This window comes from Magallana gigas, chromosome 6, assembly GCF_963853765.1.
Source record: "Magallana gigas chromosome 6, xbMagGiga1.1, whole genome shotgun sequence".
NCBI classification, from domain to species: domain Eukaryota; kingdom Metazoa; phylum Mollusca; class Bivalvia; order Ostreida; family Ostreidae; genus Magallana; species Magallana gigas.
This window is the reverse complement of record NC_088858.1, coordinates 12,525,842-12,533,427: the sequence shown is the minus strand read 5'-3', so window position 1 is coordinate 12,533,427 and position 7,586 is coordinate 12,525,842.

Sequence of the window (7,586 nt, the reverse complement as noted above, 5' to 3'; positions counted from 1 at the left end):
TAAATTTTTGGCTTGTATGTATTGTTTTTAGTATAAATTTCACGATAGAAGTCAATATTGTGCTGTCATTCTAAAAACACGACAAGTATATATTTCCAAATTAAGCTGTATAGCGTTTTATGCCAAAATTTTGGATCATTCACAGTTCTAAATTGCAAAATACAGGTATGAATGAGTCTTGACTCCACCCTAAAAGCACTTTTATTTAAAGAATAAGTTTTCTTTTATTTTTATTGATGATTTATTAAAATGGAGTCTAGACCCATAATGGGTCAAATTTGTGGTTTTTCACCAAAAACGTTTTTTTACTAATTATTGTCAACCAGTTAAAGATATCCCCTTTACTCTAATGTGTTAACGTAGCTCACTGTCAAACACTTCTAATTTTAATAGTCTGAAAGGACTTCCACAATTCTACAAAGAGGTATTTACTGCATTTAATGAATGCAAAACTCCAAAAAGCATTGATACTGTGGAAGAAATATTACGGCAGAATATTTGGTTTAACGTAAACTTTAAATACAAGGGAAAAGTTTTATATTTTCAGAACTGGTTCGAAAGCGGCTTTCATTATGTGAAAGACCTTGTGAATGATAATGGTTTTAAATCGCTCAATGAAATAGCTACTATATTAAAATCGAAAAGAAATTATCTTTGTGAATATCTAACACTAAAAAACGTTTTTCACTCTAAAATACATAATGATACAAGCAGGAGGAGATATATAAATATCAAAAATGAATTTCATTTTAAATTACAAGGAGAAATAAAAGATATCGGTAAAACGAAATCTGGCTTCTTCTATAAAATACTACTTGATGACAAATCCAAAAAACCTATCATGGAGAGTAAATTGAAAAATGAATTTAGCGACATAAACTCATTGTGTTGGCGAAAAATATATGATGAAAAAATTGTAAAAATTAATGATAAAAGCATTGCTGAATTTAATTTTAAATTATTGCACAATCTGTTGCCAAATAATCTATACCTTAGCAAATGGAATAAAAATATTGATAAATTTTGTACGTATTGTCGAGAAATTGAAAATACAAAAAAGTTTTCGACTGTATACTTGTAAAAAACATCTGGAAAAAGGTTTCTGCTATACTGAAAATTAATATTGCTTGGAAACATCTTGTTTTGGGTTTTATTTATAATGGAAACCAAAGCAATGTAGTTTTAAACAATGTAATATCCTTCATTGCATGTAAAAATTTTAAATACAAAATGAAATGTAAATTGATGGAAGACAATGTCACAAATGAAGGCCTAATTTTATTTTTAAGGTCATCGCTTGCAAGCTTTTTCCTTGTAAATCAGCAAGCACAAACTGTCAATTTTGATTACTGTATACTTAAAACTCTTTCTGAAATGCTGTAAATTGTAAAATATGAAATAGTAATAACAATAATGTTGTATAATTAGTAATAGAATATAATGAACTAGAGGGCGACCTGGCTCTCGTACTTTTATGCGGTATAGGACAAAAAGAACTGTGACTGTAGAAGCAAGTCCTACCGCATAGTACCGCATTTTATATTCTCTATATTCACAATTGTCAATTCCTATTACATGTTTATTCGTAAATTGTATTTAAATTATGACTTAGAATTGTTTTCATATATATATATATATATATATATATATATATATATATATATATATATATATATATATATATATATATATATATATATATATATTTTTTTTTTTTTTTTTCAATAAATCTTTACATAAGGAAAAAAAATGACAAATTCGCACTATTAAGTTAGATATGTGTATGATCTACTATGATTATAATTATATTACTTCACTTTATTAACTTAATTTACTTTGTAAAAATATAAATGTATAAGGTATCCTCTTTTTTTTTTTGCTACATAGTTACCGATCCAGGGGGCCCCTGGCACCCCAGGTAAGGTATACAACGAGGGCCTCTGCGGAGGTATTACCTCAAGCAATTTGTATGTAATTTCAAATAAAATCAGTATTAAAAAAAAAACAAAGAAAAAAACGTAGCTCACTGTCATACGCGGAGGCTCGTAGTCCATCCTTCTCGATGGAGAGGGTGTTCGAATCGTATAGACGGCATTTTATTTTTAAATCATTTGCTTTTAAGTAAAACATTTTTTTTTTGCTTTTTTGTTGGATTATTATAAAAAGATATCCAATACCATTTATATAATGACAACAATTACGTAATGTTCATGTTCTGTACCCACAATGTCGGGTAAAAATAGCGCTAGCACAGATATGAGATCATGCTGTAATGTTTAGGAAGCAAACAAATAAAACAAAGAAGATAAGTACCAAGTACATGTATTAATGTGTGTTATTTATTTGTCAGATAATGCAGTTCTATATTATACATGTACATGTACTGATGCACACTTTCAAATGTAAAGAATTTTTATATGTTCATATGCCATTTGAAAATACTGGGTACGGGGGTATTTGTCAGGCCTTGTACGCTCTTGTCCTTAATTTAGAATTATGAAAATGCGTAATGTCTTTGCGTTAACAATTTGCTCACTGGCAAACAAACTCAGACGAGCTCACTCTCCTCTTACTCTGTATTGTAAGGACAATGCTTGTCTTAGCTTTGACCTCAGAGCTTAGAAACATAACATATTTAAACTTTAAAAAAAAAGAAACTGCATTTAAAAATAGACTTATTAGACCACAATCGATTTCAGTCACCTGGTAGTGTCTATAACCGTATACTCGATTCCTGTGTTATCGTATTGCAAACTATATCTAGCGCAGTCATATACATGTACTATATAAGTTCATGTTTCAGAAATCGAGCTTTTCGATATTTCTTTCTTCATTCGAACCCTTTTATTATTATTTTTTTTAAAAATTCATTTGAAGTTTTAAACATGATGTAAAACTGATATAATCTCAAATATATGTCACGCCAAATCTTTAGCTGTTTTCTAGTCCTCCCAAAGGAGCAGGTAAAAGTTAACACCCTGTCAATTAAAGCGAGCTGGGTAATGTCACCATATACGTTTTACTCTAGTTTTTCAATTATCCACTTTATATATTTTTTTTTCATAATGCAATATTTATGTTCGGAATTCATTTAAGTTGAATTTGTGCTTATCTGTGCTTTTGAAATCTATTTCACGATTTTTAAAAAAAAATTTAAAACACTAAACACTCTAGAAATATTGATTTGCCTGTCGGAAGTTGCTCCTTAGACCGTGTTAGAAAGATAATATTAAAAAATAAAACTCAAATATTTGCTTACTACCACAAAATCTTGAATCGACAAATGAACTTTTGGAAAAGTAGGATCATCTCGTTGCTTGCATAAGACATACGGCTGTTGCAACTTTCCAGATTTGATACATATAATGAAAAAATCAGAAACCATAAAAGAAGTTCTACATATATCCAATGACGAAAAAAATCTTAATATATTACAGAGCCGACTGAATATTTTTACATTACATTTTTTCAAATGTAACTTTATTTTCAAAATTCGTATATTTATGTATCGGTAAAAATGTTTTAAATGAGAACGCAGACTCTTCCCTTAAAAAAGATGTTTGAGGTAATGCATTAAAACAACAATAACTTATTAAATTTCCGACCTGATTTGGGAAGGTCAAATAATACTGATATGCTAAACAGCTGTTACGAGGGCTGAAGGGTTGTTGTTGCCATTTTAAGGCTACTTTTTACCTCCTTTCGACGAAGAGTTCTGTATAAAGATATAGAAAATAGTTTAATGTTAAAAGCTTGGATTTTTTTTTTACTCAATGAAAAAATGTAGTTCACAGCCGTGTATATCATATTTAAGAGTTTAAAGCAGGTCTGATTACTAACTTGTTGACCATCCCGCCACCTTAAGGTTACTCAGTAGGGAGAACCACCTTAAGGTTGCTGAGTAGGGAGAAGGTTGCTGACTAGGGAGAAGTGAAATAACTTGCTGATAGGGAGTTGCGTACAGCCGATTTCATTTACAGGCAAGGAGAAAGTTTTGGTTTAAATTCATTCTTTTTCCATACTTTCTTTTTCTTTTTCTTGGAAACTGCCCGAACGGCATGCAAATATTGACATGCATATATGTCATATACATGTATAACCTTATTCCACCCCGAGGTATTTAGATATTTTGTTTTTATTTGATTGACTTTAATATGATCGGTTGAACCAGAGATATAGGGTAATTTATCTAGTAAACACACCTTAATTAACGTCATTTTTGTAAATTGCTTTTGAAAGGCTGTAAAAAAACCAGATAAGCATGCTTTTCAAATAATCAAAGAAAATTGATGAAAGAAACATAACTTTATGTTCATATAAATTGAGAATAGAATATAAACGATATTTATTTTATAATACTTTCTATTAACTGGAGAACAGCGCAGGCTTTTCTATTCAATTGGTGTGTTTGCATGACTAACAAACTTTTATGATTATCAACTAATGTTTCATGTTTTTCCATTTTTACAAAACTAATGAACAATGCAATAATATACTTTAAATTGTTCCAAACGTACTTTTAAAGTTCAGTATTTACGTCTAAATGAATCCGGGATGACGTCATCAAGCAATATTCAATCCTGCAAACGACTATCCCATTTGAATAATTTTTTAAAAACCCAAGGTTTTTTGCTGTTATAAATGATAAATTGTTGTTGTCCAATTTCCCCACAGCGAGGTATCGAACCCATGGACTACTCCAGGCTGACGGAGCTGCCTCCACTTGCCCGAGGCTCGTAACCATGATACATTGAACACGTGTTGTTCTTTTGAACATCATTAGTACTACGTCATACAGTGTCTTGATTCTGTGACAATGAAAGTTAAATCAAGTGTATCCAGCATTTTCAGAAAGTCAAAACTCTGTGAATGTAAATAAAGGAATTTAGATTAAAGGCTTACTCGGTCATCTTATACTGCATACATAATATTTTCGTTAGGAATACTTGTTCTTTGATATGATTTCTCTAGAAAATTCGTTCATTTTAAAGTTTAAATATTCTGACCCTTTGAATAGCAAGGGAGTAAATTTTGACCAACATGAAGTAGTTAAAACTGGAAAAACTAGATAGACGCTGCTTTAAAAATTTGAGTTTGTTGCAGACATGATTCGAACTCGACCCTTTGCACTATTTATTCATGCAAATTAACTGTATAGAAAAACTCATTCACATTAAGTTACTAAAAACACCTCCAGTTTATACACTATACACTTTTTTAGAAGATAAGATCAGTCATTCTACATATAAAAGTTACTTTTACTTATTTGGTAAATCCATAAAGTATGAAATAAGATACATGTATCATTTAGAAAAAGATAGACACTTTCATTTTAGGTACTTGAATAAACTTTGTAAATTAATACCCGGAAAAGTCCAGGACACTGCTAATAAAAACGTTTGAATGCAGTGTAAAAAGATCAGGGAATGCGTATCTGACAAATCAATGTAAAAAGGTTACGCCGTGATTCGATTTCGTCTGTAGTAGTATGCGTTCATCGCTCATATGAGATGAAAATACCTAGTGGATGTCAATATATGTACATGTATATGAATAATCACACTATGTCAAACTGGGTATAAAGGTTAGTTGCAAAATGTCATTGATATCTGCTTTGCTAGATTCCCATTTAATTAGAACCAGAACTTTGCTCTATCATCATTTTACGCCCTAAAAAACGTTTTGGCCCCTGGTAAATTAGTATCGACACGATTCAATATTTCAAATAATTCAAAATCTTCATTACAACGCCTTTGTGCTTTGATTTTGAACTTTTTTTTCGAAAACAAAATTAGCTGCACTGGGTATAAATACGTTTGTTATCACGTGATCTGTTATGTCATTTCTACAGTGGAAGCGACTTCTCGTCACAAGTCTTGTTATTCATGTAAACTAGGTCAGTCCCGTAACCAAGGCGACAAGAAACGTCAGGAGAGCTCAAATTGTATTATTGTTCATGGTTATCATAAACAAACGTGGAGGGGTTCGCCTTAGAAAACACGGAAATGTTTTTCCTTTGCCGGTAGTTTCACGTTATCTTTAAATTTTATATAAACAATAATCTTTGGCTGATCAGATATATGCAAGCAAGTTATACTTACATAATCTTAGAAAATCTAAATGGGGATCTCGTCTTTCAAATTCTTTGTGCGCACCTTAGATTACATCTTAGAAAAATACGTATATGCACTAAAAGATGCTAGAAAGGGAGATCACATGTCACATGCCGGTATTAGTATTTGACATTGTAAGGGACTATGGGCAATAAAATAGTCATTTTACGAAGGTTTGCATAACAATTAAAAGTTGAAAGAGCGATTTATTGTTAAAAAGTGTCGGCAAAAAATAAGTCAAGACTACGAGTCTCATTGATAACTTAATTACAAAACCACAGCTTATAAACATGTATAATCATGATACTGCATTTTAACTACAGCTGTCCGTCAGCAAAGTACCTTTATTTTAAGGTAAATGTTTTTTGTTGGCACTATCTAGTCTTGTGGTTTTTTTTTCAATGTCTTACTATGTGAATCTTAAAACTAATGGTGGTGAATTAATTGGTTACATTCAGATTACGTAATTATCCCTAACACCACCGAAACGCTCATTCTGCGAAAACTAATTCTAATGTACTTTCACGCCAAAAACCGCCACTTTGAAATAATCCCCCCCCCAAAAAAAATTCAAACTCTAGAATCATCTTTCCGAGGAGGGAGAGTAGAACTTGTCACCTTCCAGTAACGCCCTGCATATCATATAAATACTTCATTTCTTAATTGAGATAATGGCTGTACCCTTTTGCCCAATCAGTGCCCTCTTCTTTTTCTCTCAAAAGATATAAGTAGTTTAGATGGGTGCTGAATCCAGATGGATTTTAGAATGCAATAAATTCTTCAAAATATTATACAACATGTATTCCCATCTTTTATTGAATATGTGCATGTTAACTCGATTGCTGCACTAAAATTATACAAGTATTTTTCATTGATTATATTTGCCCCCGTGGGACGAAATATCGCCCGACAATATTAATAGTCGGTCAATATAAAAAATATTGACCAGCCAATATTTTTCGGACGAGCTAATATTAAAATTATTGACTATTCGTCTATATAGAGTTATATACTATTGATTATAATTATAAATTAAATCACAACGTTAAGGATTGATGGGAGAAATACCACTTTGGTTGAAAATAAAGAGAAAAATGGTCATATAGAAGGATTTTCTTAATGAAAAGTCTGCTTTAGAGTAGGATTTTTTTTCCTGGGAGAAAATCCTACAATGAGGGAAATCGAACAACGGGGGAAATGACGGGATGGGGAAAACGTACAATTGGAGAAATTTTACAGCGGGGAAAATCCTACAATGAGGGAAATCTTACCCTTCGGCAGCTGTACGCACAAGATTCTGAAGATTGAAATGTCTTTCCTGGTATACTTTGGAATGTCGTATATTTTATTTGATTATTAAAATCGATTTCTGGGATCTTAGCAAAGATTAACCATATCAATTGTTCAAAAATATGAAAGCAAATTTAACATTTTTTTTTATAAAAGGAAGTAAGAACATGACAGAAACAAAAT